The 20,773-nt window shown below is 40.8% G+C and overlaps 4 pseudogenes across 4 annotated transcripts; all 4 read right to left on the bottom strand.

Moving 5' to 3' along the window:
* Positions 1 to 851: 851 nt before the first annotated feature.
* On the bottom strand, positions 852 to 3,841 carry LOC308548157 (glucose-dependent insulinotropic receptor pseudogene; annotated as a pseudogene). The gene is made up of 2 exons: positions 2,853 to 3,841; positions 852 to 1,066 (listed from the first exon to the last, which is right to left on the bottom strand). The product of its transcript is annotated as a glucose-dependent insulinotropic receptor pseudogene (transcript).
* A 4,283-nt stretch (positions 3,842 to 8,124) lies between these two features.
* Positions 8,125 to 11,175, bottom strand: LOC308548102 (fibrous sheath-interacting protein 2-like; annotated as a pseudogene). Its single transcript has 3 exons — positions 10,823 to 11,175; positions 10,465 to 10,669; positions 8,125 to 10,120 (listed from the first exon to the last, which is right to left on the bottom strand). The product of its transcript is annotated as a fibrous sheath-interacting protein 2-like (transcript).
* Positions 11,176 to 11,308: 133 nt separating this feature from the next.
* LOC308548004 (fibrous sheath-interacting protein 2-like) lies at positions 11,309 to 12,130 on the bottom strand (annotated as a pseudogene). Its single transcript has one exon. The product of its transcript is annotated as a fibrous sheath-interacting protein 2-like (transcript).
* LOC308547931 (fibrous sheath-interacting protein 2 pseudogene) lies at positions 12,127 to 20,563 on the bottom strand (annotated as a pseudogene). The gene is made up of 2 exons: positions 20,459 to 20,563; positions 12,127 to 16,134 (listed from the first exon to the last, which is right to left on the bottom strand). The product of its transcript is annotated as a fibrous sheath-interacting protein 2 pseudogene (transcript).
* Positions 20,564 to 20,773: the final 210 nt, after the last annotated feature.

Below are 20,773 nucleotides of genomic sequence, written 5' to 3'. Positions count from 1 at the left end.
GCATAGGACTGATTGACCTACATTCTGTCTGACAAGGTCTTAATATCTTTTTGGCTATCTTGATCAATTTGCTGAACAGAATCTGGCTTTTTTGCAAGTCCATCCGGAGAAAACATTGGATCCATGAATGAAATTTAAATGTTTCTTCTCTGGTGCATTCCCGTATCTGTGAAGAAGCCTGTGTCAAATATTAGATTTATGGTTTGTTTTTCAGTCGGAATTACCTCTCATCATTCATTTTTAAAAGCTTATTCAGAGGTTGAGGAATTCACAGTTCTGAGCCTAACTGTTTTTGTCCTGGAAGTGATAATATCTGCAGATACGATGGATTCTCTTAAATTGGTCAGCTGGATGTTTAATTCTTCAGGATTTTTAAGGAAGAGAAAAAGAACATTTTCTAAGCACTAACAATGTGCTGTAGTTTACTAGGCATTTTTCACATACGTATCAGAGTTAGTCCTCACTATAACCATGTAAGGTAGTCATTATTACCCCAATTTTACAAATGAGGAAACTGCAGCTTTGAGAATTTAAATGACTGATCATAATTTGAACACTGGTTTGTGGGACTTCAAAGCCTGTGATTTTCCCGCTGTACATACTGACTCCCAGGAACAGCAGGGTTTCTAAGATTGAACCTAATAACACAACGGTCACCTAGCCTCCTCTCAGCTCCTGCCTTTCTCCAGTAACTAACTAATTTCCATTATACTTTCGCTTGTGTTACCTTGGCAAGATCAGTCCTTCCCAGAAAGGCCAAGAAATTAAGCTCCAAGCCACTAATAAGGAGGGCATTCATTTGAGCCTGCTTTCAATTTTGTCCAAAAACCCAGTTACTGTTGGTGTTTTAATTAGTTCCCAGTAACTCTTAACCCAATCAAAGAGTGTTCCTTATTGCTGGCATAACTGGTCCCTGCTGGGTGCTCAACACTTCGAAGCACTGGCTTCCATCGCCCCTCGAGAGCCAAAATGTTCTCCAATTGTAGGAACATAAAACCTGCTACAGTGAAGGCAAGCACAGTCCTCCTCTGGGCCAGAGTGGTAACCAAAGCAATTGCAAAAAGATCTACCAAAGGAGGGCTTATGTATTAGAATAAATTAGTGGGAAACAGACCATTTGTGCTGAAGGTAGAGTTTGAAGATGGGGAGACGGGGATTGTCGAGAGTATGAAAATTGAAAGGGATGATCATTAACCTCTAAACAACTTAGGGAAAGCAAGCTGGGCGTTCATCTAAGACGGAAGGAGAATTAAAACCCAAGTGCAAAGCATCCTGGTTCTCAGGCCACCATTTTAGAGATATGGAGAGGTTAACTTTCAAAGGTTGTCCTGGCACTAAGTCCCAGGCAAATTAATCCATACTCTTGGGGTTTCTTCTTGCCCTCTTTTGTCTATTCATCTTTCTAGGGAGATGAGCAAGTTTAGGGCCTTAAGAGACAAATTTTCTAGGAATCCACTATGGAGACCAGGAGGCTGAGGAACGGGTTAGGGAAGCTCAGGAAGGTTGAGTGTAGTTCCTGGGTTTCTTCCCCACTCTGTTCTTGAATTTGTACTGCTAGGGTTGCCCAGAGGGAGCCTGAGCATAATTCCTAGATTCCAACAGTCATTTTCGTACCCAAAGAAAGCAGAAAGAGGTACCTGCTCCTCAGCTTGTCTCCTGAGCCATTTTGGAGATATCCTCTTATGTGACTGAGTTTCTTAGGAAAATGAAAGTTTGGGAGTAAATGGAAAAAAGTCAAGTTTTGAGGAGCAAAGTGGGTCCAGTGTACAGAGCTTGGTAGTGCCTTTCTTGGTGCCAATCCCCTTTGCCTCTTCTTCCCCTTTCAGTGCCTCAGAACTTGTGGGTCAACATTGTCATAAGCAAGTCACTACAAATTAAGTAAGAGGCCAGCTGAGGGGAAGGGGCATCACAGACTTTGAAAGGTGGTGGATTGGGAGGGTTACTAGAAATAATCACAAGATAGGCTATTTCCCAAAGAAACCCTGTCTTGAACACCATGAAGTGTGGGAAAAGACATGCTTTAGAAGCTAATACAGGTTCCTACATTTTGTGCAAACTCACTACTTTACAATGTCTCAATTATATATGGGGGCCAGGACTCCTCCCTTTACCAAAGCAATCATCATAGTAAACAGAAATAATAGGACCTCATTTCTCTAGCACTGTGCTGTCCAATGTGGCTACTGAGCATTTGAAATATGACTAGTTTGAATTGAGATGTTCTGTAAAGGTAAAATACACACCAAACTTCAAGGATTTAGCTTGAAAAAATAATGTAATAGTTTGTATGTTGATTACATTGAAATAATATTTTGGATGTAGTAGGTTAAATGAAACATTAACATTAATTTCACCTATTTCTTATTTTTTAACCTTTTAATGTGACTAATAGAACATTTAAAACTATGTATATGGCTTGCATTATATTTCTATTGGATGGTGCAGCTGGGGGGGCAGGGGCAGGGTGGAGGGGGTCAATGGGGGTCAAAAGGGGGACATCTGTAATAGTTCAACAATAAGAATAAATAGGGCTTGACTTTTAAGCATCTTTATAGTAGTACACTTCTTAAAAGTGTAAAGCATACAGTAGTATGCTTTAAGTAAGTATACCTGCACAGGAGAAACAGACTCATTGCAAGAGAATGACAGAGGAATGGCGGTTTGGAAATGGGAAAACCGCTTATAGAAGAAAGTCAGCACCCTGCCTCGGTTACCTCTCGGTCTGGGGTGAGGGGCATGGAGGGAGGTCATCTGCCTGAAAAGTGCTCTCATTCCCCTAGCTCCATCTCATCTCCGGGTTGGGACCCAGAGAGAGGAGGGAAAAGGCACTTTGAAACTTCTTTGCCCTTTACCTTCTTTACCACCAAGCTGTGGGTGGGGGATGGTGGCGATGTGACAGGAGCTTTCTCTGACCCCTCTGGGCTACATCCCTGGCTGAGAACAGGAGGAGGAGTGAGAGGAAGCCCTTCCTCACTCCCAGGGCTGCCTGGTAGAGTTGCTGCCGCACCTCCTTCTGCCAACAGGCGTAGATAACGTGGGTTGAGCAGGGAGTTGCCCACACCAAGCAGCCACAGATACTGTTCCAGTGCCACGCAGGCCACCTGCACAATGCCAGTGATAAGGAATGGGGTCCAGGACAGAGTGAAGGTCCCAGTGAGAACAGCCACAGTGAGGACAGCCTTGAAGTCGCTGGGAGTCCGTGGGGGCCGGTAAGCTCCAGCTGGGGCTCCCACATGTTCCATCTTCCAGATCTGCTGGCTGTGCATAGAGACGATCTTGAGCATGTCGCAGAAGAAGACAAAAAGGAGCAGGGCTGGGAAGAAGCCAGCGCAGGAGAGGGTCAGCACGAAGTGCGGTGAAACACAGCGAAGAAGCTGCAGGGCCCCTGGTAGGTGCTCTGCTGGCGTATGGGGACTCCGAGTGGGAGGAAGCCAGTGAGGGAAGACACCAGCCACAGCCCAGCCATGCAGGCTCCAGCCACAAGTCCGTTCTTGATCTGGAAGGAGCGGAGGAGCTGCTTGATAGCAAGGTACCTGTTGAAGGCAATCAGCAAGACTGTGAGGACAGAGGCAGCCGTGGAGGAAGTGACAAATGCCATCCGAAGACTGCACAGGGTCTTGTGTGGGGGCTGAGCTGGGCTGGAGAGCTGGTCTGTGTCTAGGCCAGAAATGGCCACGCCAAGCCAGGTGTCAGCCACAGCCAGATTCAAAGTGAAGCAGAGACTGACACCATCATTCCTGTGGATCGACAACAGCTCAGCCAAAGCCACTATCACGTTAGCAGCAATGATGAAGGAGGCCAGGACAGCGAGGATTACTCCAAATGGGAAAGATGACTCCATGTCTGGAAGTGGCAGGATTTCCACTTACCAGGGCATGCTGGCTCTCCAGCTCAGAGTCTCATGGGCTGGGGGAGAAGGAGCCTGGACTCAGAGCTGCAGCACAGTTCTGGCCATCGCTGGCAGTCCAGGCTGGCAGCTTGCCATCTTTGGGATCCTGCTGGTTATTAAGAATCACTCACTCTCCCCTTTTCAGTCCTCAGCCTCTTGCCGCTCCCGCTCTCTGAAGGCAGAAATTCCTGTGCAGACCTCCCTGGGGCCCTGAGCTAGTCCCTCCCCCTCCAACAACCAAGTTACTAGACAACTCACAAGACTCTGTGCACATCTCTCCAGGCTCTCTCTCCTTTCACTGATGCTTCATGGACTTTGGAGGGGCTAGAGAATTCCACAGGTCTCCTGTCTGGCAGAAGATATAACTGACCCTAACCACACTTTTCTTCCCCATAGCTTGATGTTAAATTTCCACTTCTTTTCTTCCTCAGCCTCAAGCTTAACAACTAATCTCAGCTTAATTAAGCATTTGCTTAATAACTAATTCTGTTATTTTTATGACTGCTTTTAATCAAGCAAGATGCTTGTAGTCAGTTGAAGTGAAGTGATGCAGGCAGCTCTGTCAGGGCCTAGCATACTTGCAGGGGATTTACCACATATCTAAGCTGTTTCTTATTTTACTTTCCTAACCTGGTGAAGGAAAAAGTCACACAAGTTCCAGAGGCACAGAGAGTCTCAAGCAAGAAGAACCCAAAGAGGCCCAAACCCAGACACATCACAATTAAAATGCCAAAAATTCAAGACAGAGAATCTTAAAGGCAGCAAGAGAAAGCAATCTGTTACCTACAAAGGAGCTCCCATAAGGTTTTCAGCTGCCTTCTCATCAGAAATTCTACAGGCCAGAAGAAATGGCATGAAGTATTCAAGGTAATGCAAAACAAGGATCTGAAACCAAGACTACTCTATCCAGCAAGGCTATCCTCCAAAATAGATGGTGAAATAAAGAGCTTTCCTGACAAAAAAAGGCTAAAGGAGTTTATCACCACCAAACCAGCATGTCAAGAAATGTGAAAGGGACTGCTGTAATAGAAGAAAAAGAGAGAGAAATATAAGCATAAAGAGATAAAATGGCAATAAATAAGGATGTATCAATAATAACCTTGAGACTTTAAGGGAGAGATTGACAGCGATATAGTCATAGTTGGGGACTTTATCACCCCACTGACTTCACTGGATAGATCTTCCAGACAAAAAGTCAACACAGAAACAGTGACTCTAAATGGCATATTAGATCAGATGGATTTAACTGGCATTCACAGAACATTCCATGCCAAAGCTGCAGAATATACATTTCTCTCAAGTGCACATGGTTCATTCTCAAAGATACATCACATGTTAGGACACAAAACAATTCTCTACAAGTTTAAGAAGATTGAAATCATATCAAGCATTTTGGATCACAAGGGCTAAAATAACATGTTATTAAACAATGAATGGGTTACCAAAGAGATCAAGAAAGAAATAAAAAACTTCCTGGAAACAAATGAAAATGAACATACAACCACCCAATATCTATGGGACACAGCAAAAGAAGTCCTAAGAGGGAAGTTCATAGCACTGCAAGCCTACCTCAAAAAGCAAGAAAAATTTTTAGAAACTCATAACCCTACAACTTAAAGAATTAGAAAGCTCCCCTGTGTAGCCGTCTGCACCAGGGCTTTTGTTGGCTGGGAGTTTTTTCTATTACTGCTTCAATTTCATCAGTTATTGGCCTATTCAGGTTTTCTGGTTCTTCCTGATTCAGTTTTACATGATCTCACTCATATGTGGAATCTAATAAACAAGATAGACTGAGGAACAAAATAGATCCTGAGACATAGAAGCACGGAACAGACTGATGAATCTCAGTGGGAAGGCGGGGGTGGGAGAGTGGGTGGGGAGAGATTAATCAAGGAACTTATATGCATATATGCATAACCCATGGACACAAACAATAGTGTGGTGAAGACCTGGGGAGGGGCGGATGTAGGGTGGAAGGGATCAATGGGGGAGGGGAAGGGGGATATCTGTAATACTTTCAACAATAAAGACAAATTAAAAAAAAAAAAAGACTGTGCTGAAGAGGCCGTGCTAGCCTGAATTGTGTATTGCAGCCCTCCATTGCTCAGCCAGCTATTTCCAACTTTTTCTTGAGAAAGACCTGGGGGTAAGATTTGGGGATTGAAACAACTTGGGGGTTGTAACAATGGCTGGGGGTGTTTGGAACTCGAGATGGTTGCTATTAATATTAGTAATACCTATCTCTTATCCAACTTTACATGCATGATATCATTTAATTCTCACAACATCACGGTGAAGCGATATTATCACCAATGCATAAAGAAATTACTGAAGCCAACTAAACTGACCAAGGTTTTACAGCTAGCAAGTGGTGGAACTGGGATTTGAACTCAAATCTGTCAAGCCCTAGAGTCTATATTCTTCTAACATGCTATCTGTTCTCTCCAGAAGTTGCTGAACAGAGATAGAACGAAAAATGTGTGGCATCATCCTACAGCTTTGAAAAACCTGCGTACAGCCTCTTGATGCCAACCCCCAGCACGCACAAGAGGAATGCTGCCAGCCAGCACACAACATCATTGTGACTTGAGCTAAGACAAGCCTTCTCTGGGCTTCATCTCTGAGGGCTCTGCTTGCCCCTCAGCCTGTCTCTCTGACCAGCCATCTGCTCTTGTCTTCACACTGATACTTCTCAGTTTTCTGGCTTCTCTGCCCCATGGCCCACCCACTCCTTTCCCTAATCTGCAGACTGTCTCCTATTCCTTGGGTCAGTGTTTTTCCTGGCACTCGTGGTAACTGGTTTCTTTACCTTGGTCTCGATATGGCATCCTCTGATCTGTCTCAGCAACAGAACACCCCAGAAAAAGTGACTTGGTACAGTGAAAATGACTGAGAGGAGGGTAAAAGCTGACTATGTGAAGAATCTTTTGGAGAACAGGGGGTGGGGCACTAGTCACTGGTCCATCAAATGCTTATTCTGTACTTATCTGCTTAGATGCAATTGCAATGACCATTTTGGACCACCTGCTCCAGGCAGGCCTGTCATCCCTCAAAAATTCTTTCCTTTCAGCTCCTGCTAAATCGAATTAGCTCCCCTCCTCCTCACACCTGGCCTGTTTGTCCTATTCAGTTCGGTTCAGCATGTGTGCTCCTAGGGCTGCTCGCCCACGGGGACTTCACATCATGAATTTAGAGGAAATACGATCTGTGATGTTAGGAAGGCTCCACTTGGGTCAGCTAGAGCCATATACTCCCTGAGCCATTTCTTCTCTACTTAGTCCCTTTCTTCCTTGGAACTAGGCTCTGCCTTTTAAGTCAGCTCAACAAAAACTTGGTCAGCTTCTGAAATTTGTGCTGCTTGAGCTTTGGAAAGCTGCTGCTTTGGCCTGGGCAGTGGAAGAAGGGTGAGAAACAACAGCCGGTGGCATGAGGACATCTGTTGTAGGCCTCCTAGAAGGCATGCTTCCTCCTGGAGGCAACTAGGCCTCCTCCGCTTCAAGAGTTTGGATTCTCTACCCAGCTCCTCGAGTTTCTAGCTAAATGTCAGATTGCTGGGAGCAAGCAGCTGTGCTGAGCCTGAGGGGAGGCCACGGGGGTGCGATTGTGATTTCAGTTCTTCAATGTCTGATTTAAATAACTCATGCATGTTTTCTTTTTAAAAATATATCTTTATTGATTTCAGAGAGAGGAGGGGAGAGAGAGAAACGTCAATGATGAGAGAGTCATTGATCGGCTGCCTCCTGCACATCCCCTCACTGGGGATCGAGCCAGCAACCCAGGCATGTGCCATGACCGGGAATGGAACCTCGATCTCCTGGATCCTAGGTCGTTGCTCAACCTCTGAGCCACGCTGGCCGGACTCATGCATGTTTTCTTGCAACAGCTTCCTGCTACACTTTGCAAACTGCTCTCAATTATCCTTGTTGATGGTATTCACAGATAATCCTTAGATACCCTTAGCTATTGTTTCTGAACCATGGAACCTTTTTAGAACTTGATGCAAGCCACGGACCTTCTAAAAAATGCATGTTCTTGTACATACACATCATGAATTTAGTTTAATATTCCTGGAAGAGGTCCTCTGTTAACACAATAACATCATTTCTTATTCCCTTTATTACTCCAGGCAACCTACAATTAAGGAACAGATGTTTAAACAAAACGTTTAATCAGTTATCTTCAACTAAAGGAAAGTGTGGCCCACATCCACCTTTCAGCTTCTATTTTGCTTTCCGTCAGATGGCATTACCCAACCGTCCTATCCTTGTTGCAAATTTGGACCAATTAACAGTGCAGGCATTTTCAACTTCCGGTAATAAGTTTTCTTTTAGATGGCTTTTAATCATTAACTCATAGAAATTAGTACACTCCTTCCTCAGTGTGCTCATGCTCTGACTTGCTACAATGTTTTCTTCAGATACTTTAATTGAAGATGGTTCCATTTGGCATTTTTCTTTTTCTAGGCTGTTCTTAATTATACCAGGCATGTCATTGACAGTATTAGCAGACTATGTAAGCGATTCTGAATGGAATAAGTAAAGCTGTCTAAGGGTATTTTGTACGTTTTCCTGGGAAATTATACTACTTGATTTAGATTCATCAGAAAACTTACTCAGTGAATGTAAGTTGGGCAATATCATTTTCATTAATGGTTTCTATTGGACAGCAAAAAAGTTTTCAATAGGTATTTTCACAATTTCAGAAAAAGTGTATGTAGAGACATGTTGCAACCCTAAGTCTACAAATGACTCCAAGGTGTTAAGAGACTCCTCCATAATCTCTTGAGCAATTTGGTGGCTAGAACCCCAGATTTTTTGTCTCTCAACTTTGTGTTTTAATCTGGTACATAGTTGAGGTTGTTTGTTTTTAAGGAACCACGTTTACTTCTGTCAGTAGTTTCTTGCTTAGTAGTGCTTCTTTACTATCTGTTATTAACATCTGAGTTAAGAAGCACAACTCTAATTTTTCAAATAGCTTTTCAATAATGTCCTGGCCAGATTTATTCATTTGTGCTTAGGAACCTTCAGTTCTAGAAGCAGCACATTTAAAATTATGGTATCTGCTTTCACGAGCCTTCAGGGGTGACAAGTTTAAAAGCGATACAGACTGTTCTAATTCTTTTGCTTTGATTGAAATTTTATTCAAAACAGCCTTAGCTATTAGCAATAGTTTATATTTTTCATTTTCCATGTCATTTAAATCTATTTCCATTTCTCAAACATTTGTTTAAAAATATTTTCTTTAGGAAAGATTTCTCTAGCTGTGAAGAAACATTCTCCAAAGAGAGAAAGGCTTCTGGATATGCAAGAGATTGTGTCAAATTCCTCTGGAAGTTTGCAGTCATCAGCGTATGAGTCTTTCAGGTTAGCCGAATTGTTCTTTGTAGCACGTAATCCTTACAAAACTCCATTAACAATTTCACCTGCTGTCACAATTTGATCAGAAGGTAAAGAGTTAACATTTAGCATTGCTCTACTTTGCCTCACTTTTTGAAATTCACTCAAAGTTGTTTCCAGAATATTACTTACTATATCCATGGCGTACATTTTTAGTTCTGCAGTGGGGAGCTTTGTGCTCAGTAAGGGGTTCTGGCACCCCCTTTTGATAGCAGGTGTGGCAGCCCAGTGGCAGTCTTGGACCAGCTGCCTCTTAAGAGTCTTCTCTGCAAGACTTAAATTAGTCTTGCTTTTGGCTTTCGTACCACTAGGTCCTAGCTGTGGTTTTGTTCCAAATTTAGACAAAGAGGTAACTTTTCATTTTATAAAATTTGTTTTAAACCCTGCCTTAGTACTGCCCTTGGAACTAGCTTTAGATCTGGGTGGCCTGGAGGATAGCATTTCATCAGATTAACGTTTAGGAGGCGAACTCCCTTCTAGATTCAGCAAAGCAAAATTTGTGATCTTGAGAACTTTTTGGACCAATTCTTCACCCACTTGCAATGGAGAAAACCGCAAGGTGTTTTCCAATGAGGTGACACTTCTAACTCCTGTGCGAGGATAAGCTCGTGGCCTCACCTGTTGCGGGGGAACGCTTCCTTTTCTGCTTGTTTCAGTCCCCTAAACACGGTGGCTTCGTCAGCATTTCATCACTGCCAGATGTTTCCAGTTCTGCCCTGGTCTTGTTGTTCTCATACAAGGATGACATAACTGTGGAGAACATTTTTCTGAAAACATTTTCAACTATGTTATTTGCAACACTGCTTATATGTGACTACAAGGTGTTTTTTTCATGCTACTGCTGTTTTAATTTTGGAATCAGATGTAAAGTGGGGGAGTTTGTCCAACAGAGGCCAATAGTCTATGCCTTCTATTACCCTTTGATATACCTTCTTTAAAATTTCCTTACCTGTACTTAAGGCAATTGTTTTTTTTCTGTCTAGATTCTCCATTTCTAAATATTTCTTCCAAAACCCTTCTCAGGCTTTCTGCTTCTGATACAACTTGTTTTTGATCTGGGTATTTTGAAAAGGAAGACAATTCGGTGTTGTCTTCCATCTTTCTTTGACTTACTATTTCATTCTGTACAGCCAGTTGCCTAAAAATGCTAGGGTTCTGCTTTGAGTAAACACTACTTGCCTTTGGAGATATTTTATTATGTAAACTCTTTAACATGTTGTTCACAGTTTCACTTGTAATTATGTTTTTGTTTTCTTGAAGTGAGATATTGTTGATTTCTAGGTCTACATCAGTTTTTATAAGTATCAAAATGGTACTGGCGATTATGTCAGCATATTCCTTAAAACTAGCTTGTGATATATAAATTTTAGGTCCATGATTTTTCCTGTAATTAGCAAGGGTGTAACCGGGGACCTCTTGACTGAGAACAGTTCTAGCTGTCAATATTTTCAGGACATTCCCATCTGATGGCACTTGGTTTGATTCAAGAAATACACTGTCATTTTATTTACAATTTGTAAATTCTGGCCCAACATACGGTTTTCCTTTTGTCTGAGCATCTAGAGTAAGTTTCAAATCTATTCTTTCTGTGGCAAAAGATTTCAATCTATTCAAAATAGTTTTAGTAATGAAGTGAACATTTTCCTCACATGTTTCAGAAGCAGATTTCTTGGCATCTTGGTTCTTAAGTACAATTGTCTGATTATCACCAGAATAAGCTGATTTTAGCTGCACATGTCTTCCCTTTATTGAAAATGGAAATCTATCCCTTTTCCTTTCATTTATTGAGTCCATAACAGGGAGTTCTTGATGCTTTGCTTTGGGTAATTCATTAGAAGACATCAGGGGAAAACTTGGAACATTTGAATTCTTTGTATTTATGCCAAGCATGATAGCAGAATAAGGTTTTCAAGAACAATATCCACCATGTCATTGGAAATCATACAACACATGACTTAGGAACTAAAGACATTGGGATAGCCTCATGTGTACTCTCAGGGCCCATTTCAGAGTTTGCTTCTAATTAGCTCCCACTTCCGCTGTTGTTAGGAGTGGATGCCGAAAGTGGGAGATTATTCTCATGTAGTGTTTTCTTACAGATGTCACTTAAGATACCCTCAATAGTATCTAGTATTTGAAATTGAAGGGTTTTTTTTTGTTGTTTTTTTTATAATCACTTTTATTGAACAGCTTTTCAACAATATATGTGCTGGCCGACCTGGATCAATCTCCCTCTCAAGTATTTTTTCATATTTACCCTTAGTAGACACCATATCTAACAGTGTGTTAACAATCTGACTTGGAATACTTTCAGAAACCACAACATTATGAGTTAAGAATGGACTTTTTATTCCTTTATCTAACTTATGATTCCTTGTAAAATTTGCCTAGCTACTTCTCTCGCATATATATTCAATTTAGAGTCAGTTAGTTGACATACAGAAGTGGTCTTTGTTGACTTATCATGATAAACTGAGCAACAGGAACATTGATCATCAGAATTTGAGTCTTTGGTTGAGAACCATGGTTGACTTGAAGCAGTCTCATCCCACTGTGAAACTAAAGCTGTTGGACTTGTGAAATTTATATGAGAACAAAAGAGAGCTTATACTTTGGAAGTAGCAAATGTTTCTAAATTTGTTAATACTGACTGTATAATATCTTCAACTACATTTATTTTGGCCAGTTTACCAATGTGCAATGTGGACTGAAGTGTACTTGGACTTCTGTTTAGTGTGGTAGAATAAATAGAGGACTTTCCTCCACTGGTGTGATCAGGAAAAGAGATATTTTCTGGAAAGATGATAGTGTCATACCTATTTTCATTTGCAGTTCTATCTGTCATGGAAGCAGAAAAAGTTTTTGAAATATGATTCTAACAACATTATCTGCAACAATGGTTACATCTGCTTCAGATACTAAGTAATTCATTGTTTTACCCAGGGATTGAACAGATATTGGAAAACTGGCTCATCACCAGGGTGAGGAATGTCACATAAATGAGCCTGGGGGACAGGAAGCAGATTTATTTGATCAATTAAATTATTCTGAAATTTTTTCTTTCAAAATATTTCTTATAATGGGCACCACTGGGGACTTTTGTGGCTCTTTGAGTTCTACTTCAGTTTTTAAAAATATTCTTTCTAGTTTCTGCTGCTCAAGAGAATCTGTTTTAATTTCTTCTTCTGGTGGACTTTGCTGTTCAGCATTTTCTTTCTCTGTACCTGCAGGATCTTCTAAATATGACTCTGGGTCAGCTCTTCCAGGAAGATTTCCATTGGTTGGCCTGTATCTGTAATTTTCAATGCCTTTCTCTTCTGGTTCAGTTTCATTAAACACATCTGGAGGGACTGCACCTAAAATTAAATTGATTATTTTCTTAAGCCCTTGTTTCTCTCATAGTGGCTTGCTTATACATGTTTCCAAATCTGGCAAGTTCCCATTTAATTCCGTTTGAAGAGCCTTCAAAATAGTACTTGATATTTGCTTTGCAAGTACATGTAGAGAAGACTTCAACTGTTTTTCATGTGTGTTAGCACTAATGTTGGTACTTTCACTTTCACAGTACATCTTGTTGCTCTCTTTATTTCCATTGATTATAGTACTCAGAATTTCTAAGTTTCTATTGGCAAACCCTTCCAATTTAGCAAAAACCATTTCACAGATATCTGAAGTCATAACTTCCAGTTTATTTGGATGCTTTTCTTTTGTGGTGGCCCCTGTTTGGGGGGCAGTAGCATTTCCCTTATTGTTAGTGACCTCTTGACTGCCTGGCTGGATCACAGTGGGCACCATGCTGGAGATTATGTCACAGCATCTGCTCACTTCCTCAACGAGCAAAGCAAACGCTAGGCTGTCAGTATTGATATACTCTGAGATAACTTTAAACCCTGAATTTGTGAAAATGTGACCCATCTCAACACTACATAATTTTGTAATGATATCTTCTAGAATTGTATGAGAAGTATGTTGAATATCAGACTGCAATGCAGTGGTCGTTCTCAAATTCTCATTGACCTGCTCTGTGTTTTGCTCCTCAGATAAGGGAGAATGTGGATGGTTTTCTATGAGCTCACATAACATGTGATATAAGGTCCTTCCCATTCTATCTAACACTTGCAACCTGGGACATTTGGGAACTTCCGCTTGCCTACAAAGACAATGAGAAGGCAAAAGTTTTTGTTGATATATGTCAGCAGTTTCATTTGAAATTTTAGATCTTAACTTATCTGAAGGAAGTAGAACATTGCTTTTATCTGTATTTCCACTTAATACTTCACAAATACAAGTTGCTAGTGAACTTGTCATAATGTCATTATTTAGTGTTGTGACAACGCAGTCTAGTTCGTTTTTGGTATCAGAAAAACATCCTGTCCCTATAAAGTTCTTGGGAGGGCCACTCTTCCTAAGATTTAGATTTTTCTTATTGCACTTCAGTTCTTTCTGGATAGCATCCAAAACAATTTTGACCACTTTAGTCACGTAAGCGCTAAGGTGAGATTGAGACAATTTCTTGTCCGGTGCAGATGTCAAATGGCCAGCATGGCTTTCTGGTTTGAAGCAGTTTTGTGATTTTGGACAAACAAATGATTTCAGCTTCTGAAAAATTGTACAAATGATCTTATCATTAATGTGAACTACAGGTTCAAAGGTTGATTCACTGTCTCTAGTTTCGAACCAGGGATCTTTGATAGGGACTGTGTCAAATGCAGGTAAGAGCTTCATCTCCCTTTGACCATCAAGCCATATTTGTAATGGCTCTTTACTTGGTACATCACCACTGTCTAGAGAAGTTTGCTGTGCTGATAAAGAATGTTCGATAATGTCAATAGAAGATATGTGAAGGATTTTTAATACAGCATCTACAATGTCTTTAGCTACTCTATGGATTTCTGCGGCAGAGAACATCTCATCCATCTGTTCTTGATGTGACAGATCTTGTGGTTTTCCTGAGGTAAGCACTGAAGCTTCTTTACCATTTTTATAATCTAAGTGACCAGAAGGCCCAGAAGAGATGTCTTGGAGCATCTGTGCTAAAATACTTGTAATTACATTATCTGAGGCCTTTTGTGTTTGATGCTTTTCCTTTTGGCTGAAAAGCAAAATGCCTTTATTTAAACATGGCTCGCCCTTTAAAAGGTCCTTATTCTTAAAAGTTGGAAGGTCAGGCTTGGATTCCCAATCCCGAAATGCTACTTCGTCTCTATAATCAATCTTGGTAGGTAAGTTCATATTTTTTTTGTACTTAAAACCAGCATTTTCCCTAGTTAACCAGTGGTCAGGAACCCGTTCTTGTAATTTTGCTCTTACTTTTTTGATAGATGAAAGCAGTACATTGTCCACAATTTTGTCTATTTCTTCATTTTCATCTTCAGAATAAAGAACCATGCCAGGAACATTAATAGGTGGAAATAGGCGTTCATGTCTAGGATCATTAGTTACTCTGGTGCTGGCGAGTCTCTTCTCGTCCTCAGTGCTGGAAGAACTGCTCAGTCTGGGGTACTTACTCTTTTGGACATTTGTTTTCACTGGTTTCTGATGGAGCTTAGCCAAGACATCATCAAGTAGCTGAGTGATGGTCACTGTTTCTTCATTTGCAATAAGCCTTTCATTATTAAGTCCAATCTGTATACAACCTAGTACAGTGCTGATTGCTTCCTTTATATAACCAACCAGAGAGGACTGGGAAAAAATATTTGACACAAAATTTTGTATTTCTTCTTTGCCAATCAAATTGGCTACATTAGGTTCAGCACTGGATTTCCTTTTGCTGGCTCTTTGAAGGAACATGTATGTTAGATCTTTCCTATGTTGCTGACAACCAGGTCCAGTTGTGATTTCAAGATGAGCAAGTTCATTCTGCTTAGAAGATGCACGAGCCATCAGCTTTTCTGAAATCATGTGAGCCATATCCTCTGCAGTATCATTCGTGTTCTCCAAAGCACATGACAGTGAAGCTTCTGAAGTTTTTTCTTTTGGAGAAATGAAATGTTCTCCACTGGCTGTTAGGTCTGATTTAAAGTGAACTGACAAATTTTCTTGTGAAAATACAGCAATACATTTTTTTTCAACTGCAGACTGTAGCTTCTCAAGTACATTTTCCATAATTTCAGCAGCTGCTGCAGAGACGTTGACATTGGAGCACAAGTCCCCTTTGTCATTGCCAGTTTGGTCAACCAGAGCTTGAGCCGCAAGAGAGGAAAGGGTGGGGATGGCATGGGTTAATTCAGACACCATTTCATGAAAAATGCTTTTTAAAATTAACTCAGTTTCCTGTTTTAGGTGATACTTAAAGTCAAGAAAGATATTCCTTAACTCCCACATCTCCTTTGCGGCTTTTGCTTTTTCACTGGAAGGCAGTGGGCATTCCAAGCCATCTGTTTGAGTGGTAACATCTTTAAAATTATTTGTGTGTGTTTTAATCAGTGGGAAAAGGTAACTATCAGATTTATAGGTTTTAACCTTGGGGAATTCAGAAGTCTTATTATATTTAGATTCAGAAATTTTAGGTTTTTCTTTCCTGTGATATGTTTTTCCCACAAATGTTATTTCCTTATGGGCAGAAGATAGTTTTAAAGGTGTTATCGGTAGCTCTATTGACTTGTCAGCTGCCTTCGCACAGGGCTCTGCCTGACACATCTTACTTTTTTCACATACAGATGTTTCACCGCATGTGCTACAGAAACTCAAACTCTCTGAAGAGAGGGTGGAGTCATCAGGAATTGGGTATGTAACATTTTGCAACATTTCTTCATATCTTATGATGGCTGGGTATAAAATACTGGTCACTGCTGCTACAACCCAGGTCACTGTGCTTTGAATTTTACTGTTCAGTTCTTCAGAAGTTACCTGGAAAGGAGGCAAGCAGGGATACAAGGAAATCACATGTAAATTTACTCTATTTTAGGGACAGGGACTAATCTTGATATATAAAGAAATGCATAACTAGAATCCAATCATGGTGTATAGAGAACATAAGAAAGGATCTTTACAACATCAGATTAATTTCAAGTTAGTTTGTGTGCTATGGATGTGATCCTTGGACCTTTCATTTTCAGCATTTATTGCTGATGATAAATGGCTTTCTGGTTAAAAAAAAAGTCAATCAGGTGTCTAGGTTCATAGAAAACAAATGCTCTGGCAAGAAGTAGGACTGTGTTTATGACCTAAGCATTATTTATTAAAAGTACAAAACAGAATGCCTCTAAAAAACTATTTCATGAAACAAATTTGGAGTCAAAACATTTGTATCTTGATAGATAGCCTCCTTTTATTTGGGCATCTAGTAAGCTAGGAGATGAGGGTGAAAAATAAAGCCCCAGAGTGGAAGGATCAGCCTGTGGGATCTGTGGCCCACCTGTTGCTGCCTTCCTCTATCAATTGACTGTGTTTATACATGCAAATAACTATAGCTACTTGTTAAAGTTTAATTGATGGACAACAATTAGCACTGATGATTCAGGGGAAATTAAGAGGCTTTGGGTCCAAGATTATCAGTGCAAACTGTCTTGGATAGGAAGGCAAAGGACAGCTCATGAAGTAAAGAAACACATTAATCTAGGTAGAAGAAAAAAGGGGTGAATTAGAACTGGGACTGAAAGAGCCAGAAGGCTTAGCAGTAGAGAGAAGTTAGGGTCTCCCTTCAGTATGAACCAAAGTAGAAACCCAGGGACCAGACTTGAATGACCATTTCCACTGTGCTTATTTGTACTGTCACAGCTTACAATGGACCAGGGACAGATGCAAAGTGCACCCGCCAAACTCTACACCTGTTTGAATACTTCTAATTATTGTAGATATATTTTGGGAACATAAAAATCCTCTTGCCGATAATAAAACAATATTTGTTTTAAAGTTGTTACCTTCAAGAAAGTCAGACCAAGAGTGCTTACCTTCTACAGGAACTCTACTTTTCAAAACTGTAGATACAAGTCAGTGGCAGCAAAGATCAGATGCCTGACATTCTAGCTAGGCATTGTTCTCAATATCCTGGCATTTTGACACCAGATTCCCTATAATGTGATTGCTGCCTCCCAATTATCTCCAAAGGTAGCTCCCAGATTGTTTAGGTTTAGGCCAACATTCAAAGAAAGGTTAACACCTTGTTATATGAGACATACTCTCTCCTGACTCATTAGAGAAGGTTTGAGGGCCACTTCTGGGAAAAGCTACCTTATTCCATTCCAATTCTCAAATCTCTTAATGCATTTTTATTGTGATAAAATACACATAATGTAAAATTTACCATTTTGCCATTTTAAAGTATACAGTAGAACAGCATTACGTACATTCACAATGTTGTGCAAACATCAGAACTATCTAGTTCTCTTAATGCATTTTTTTAACCTACTACCCAAACCAGAAAATGGCCACTGAGTTTTGAAAAAAGTTGGGGATGACAGCATATGCTTGAAAAACATTTGTTTTACAGAAACATGTCCTAAATCAAATACTCCTAAGCATAACATCTAAACATTAATAGGCAAGTTATTCACCTTCTTGTTCTAAACCATTCTAATACATATGAGCTAAGAATTGCAATATATATTATTTTCTCTTTACTAGAGATAACATACAGCAGGCCTACATCATTACTCTTAGGGTAACTGAGAAGAAGTATTTCCAACCTTGATATATAAAATATATCATTTAGGCATTCCTAAAGTTTTTTTAAAAGTCATTTTTTCTTTTTCAATTACAGTTAACATACAATAGTATATTAGTTTCAGGTGTATACTCTAGTGATTAGACATTACATAACTTACTAAATGATCATCCCAATAAATCTTGTAACCATCTGACTCTATACATAGTTATTATAATATTATTTACCATATTCCCTATGCTGTACATTACATTCCCGTGCCTATTCTGTAACTACCAATTTGTACTTCTTAATCCCCTTCCCCTTTTTCACCCATTCCCCCCAACTCCCCTCCTATCTAGCAACCATCAAAATGTTCTCTGTATCTATGAGTCTGTTTCTGTTCTGTTCTTCTTTTTTTAGATTCAGTTGTTGATAGATATGTTTATTGCCATTTGATTGTTCATATTTTTTATCTTATTTTTTCTTCTTCTTTAAGAAGACCCTTTAACATTTCATGTAATTCAAGTTTGGTGGTGACAAACTCCTTTAGGTTTTTCTAGTCTGGGGAGCTCTTTATATGTCCTGTGATTCTAAATGATAGCTTTGCTGGGTAGAGTAATCTTGGTTGTAGGTCCTTGCTTTTCATCATTTTGAATATTTCTTGCCACTCCCTTCTGGCCTGCAAAGTGTCTGTTGAAAAATCAGCTGATAGTCTTATGGGAGTTCCCTTGTAGGTATCTAACTGCTTTTCTCTTGCTGCTTTTAAGATCCTTTGTCTTTAACCTTTGGCATTTTAATTATGATGTGTCTTGCTGTGGGCCTCTTTGGGTTCCTCTTGTTCGGGACTCTCTGTGCTTCCTGGACTTGCATGTCTATTTCCTTCACCAGGTTAAGGAATTTTTCTGGCATTATTTTTTCAAATAAGTTTTCAATTTCTTGTTCTCTCTTTTCTCCTTCTGGCATCTCCAGGATGTGAATATTGGTATGCTTGAAGTTGTCCCAGAGGCTCCTTGCACTATCCTCATTTTTTTGGATTCTTTTTTCTTTTTACTGTTCTGACTGGGTGTTCTTTGCTTCATTATATTCCAAATCACTGATTTGATTCTTGGGTAATCTTTTTTACTGTTGATTCAGTTAGTGTATCCTTCATTTCTGACTCGCTCTTGTTAATGATTTCCATGTCATTTTTAATTTTGTTTCTCACTAAGTTTCTTGAGCATCCTTATAACCATTGTTTTCAACTCTGTATGTTAGTTTGCTTACCTCCATTTTATTTGGTTCTTTTACTTATTCTTTCATTTGAAACCTGTTTCTTTGTCTCCTCATTTTGGCTGCTTCTCTGTATTTGTTTCTATGTATTAAGTAGAGCTACTACATCTCATGGGCTTGGTAGAGTGACCTAATGTAATAGGTGTTCTGCAGGGTCCAGTGGCTCAGCCTCCCTATTCACTCGAGCTGGGCATTCCAGGTGTGCCCCCCCCCACCGTGTGGGCTGTGTACACTCTCCTGTTGTAGTTGGGCCTTGATTGCTATTGGCACCTCAATGGGAAGGATTTAACCCCAGACTGATTGACTGTGAGGACTGGCTAGGACCATGGTGGAGGATCAGCTATGGAGGGGCCCACCCCATGAAGCAGGACTTACTTCAGTGAGGCTTTGGGGCCAACTGAGTCTATCCCTTGAGTGTGTTGTTTTTGGTGGTGCTTCAATATGGTGTGAAGCTTTCCACTGAGTGTGCTAGCTCTGGGGCCTCCTGAGAGGTACAGGCCAAGGTCACCTGCTGCCTGTGTTCTCCTCAGGGCCTCCTGGCATGAGCTACAAAGTGATCTGTAGATGCCTGCTACTTGTGCTGCACTTGGAAGCTCCCAGCAGAGGCCAAGCTATAAACCAAGGCCTGCTTCTGCTAGTGTCAGGCCTAGGGTCACTTAATGAGATTTATGGGGCCAGATGCTGCTTGTTTGAGCGATTTTAGGAAAGTCTGAAGCATGAGCCAAGACAGGCCACTTGTATAGAACAGCCACTAGAAACAGCTTGGGTGGGTCCAAAAGTTGGGTGAGGTGGGGTCTGAGGGAATTGCCAGGGTGGGCCTAACAGCCTTAGTCAGGTTGATGGAGACTCAAATATGGTGCCTGCCTGAAGGCTGTGTGGGTGAAGGGCTCAGAGAAGGAACAATGGCATCTGCCAGCACTTCTGTCTGGTAGAAAACGCCCCCTCCAGCTCTTGCTCTGATGCCACACAATTCAGTTCCTCCCTGTATGTCTCTGGTGCCTTTCAAGCTGCTACCCCAGCACTGGAGCTCAGAGGGAATGAGTTTGAGTAAGTCTGTGCACAGGCCATTTAAGAGAAACTTCCTGGGACTCTAGCGGCCCTCTGTCTCACTCAGCCACAATCCCTGCTGGTTTTTACAGCCAGAAGTTACGGGGACTTCTCTTCCTGATGCTAGAACCCTGGGAGGTTCCTCATGGGAGACCTCTGAAGCCAAGATATCCCTCCCAATTTGTAGCTACCACATGTGGGTGTGGGACTAGCCCATTCAGCATCTCTGTCTTTCCTACCAGTCTGGATGTGGCTTCTTTATATCCTTACTTGTAGGACTTCCATTCTTCTGGACTTCAGGAGGTTCTGAATGATGGTTTTCCTATAGGTTAGTTGTAATGCTGATGTGATTGTGGGAGAACGCAAGTACCACATTTACCTATGCTGCTATCTGACCAGAAGCCAGCCTTCCTAAAGCCTTTAATGAAGTGAAATGTGATCAATAGAATCTGACTTTTCAGTTTATTTTCATTATACTATTAAACTAAGAAATATTCTCTTGGTGCCAGTATGTCTAGGCCTTTTTTTCTTTTTCTACCTTCTTTTCATCTTTTTGTGTGTGTGTCTAGGTCTTTGTGTTTGCTG

The sequence above is a fragment of the Miniopterus schreibersii genome (genome assembly GCF_964146895.1).
Source record: "Miniopterus schreibersii genome assembly, chromosome: 1".
Lineage (NCBI taxonomy): Eukaryota > Metazoa > Chordata > Mammalia > Chiroptera > Miniopteridae > Miniopterus > Miniopterus schreibersii.
The sequence above is the reverse complement of the archived record's forward strand: the minus strand, read 5'-3'. Positions and strand labels throughout refer to the sequence as shown.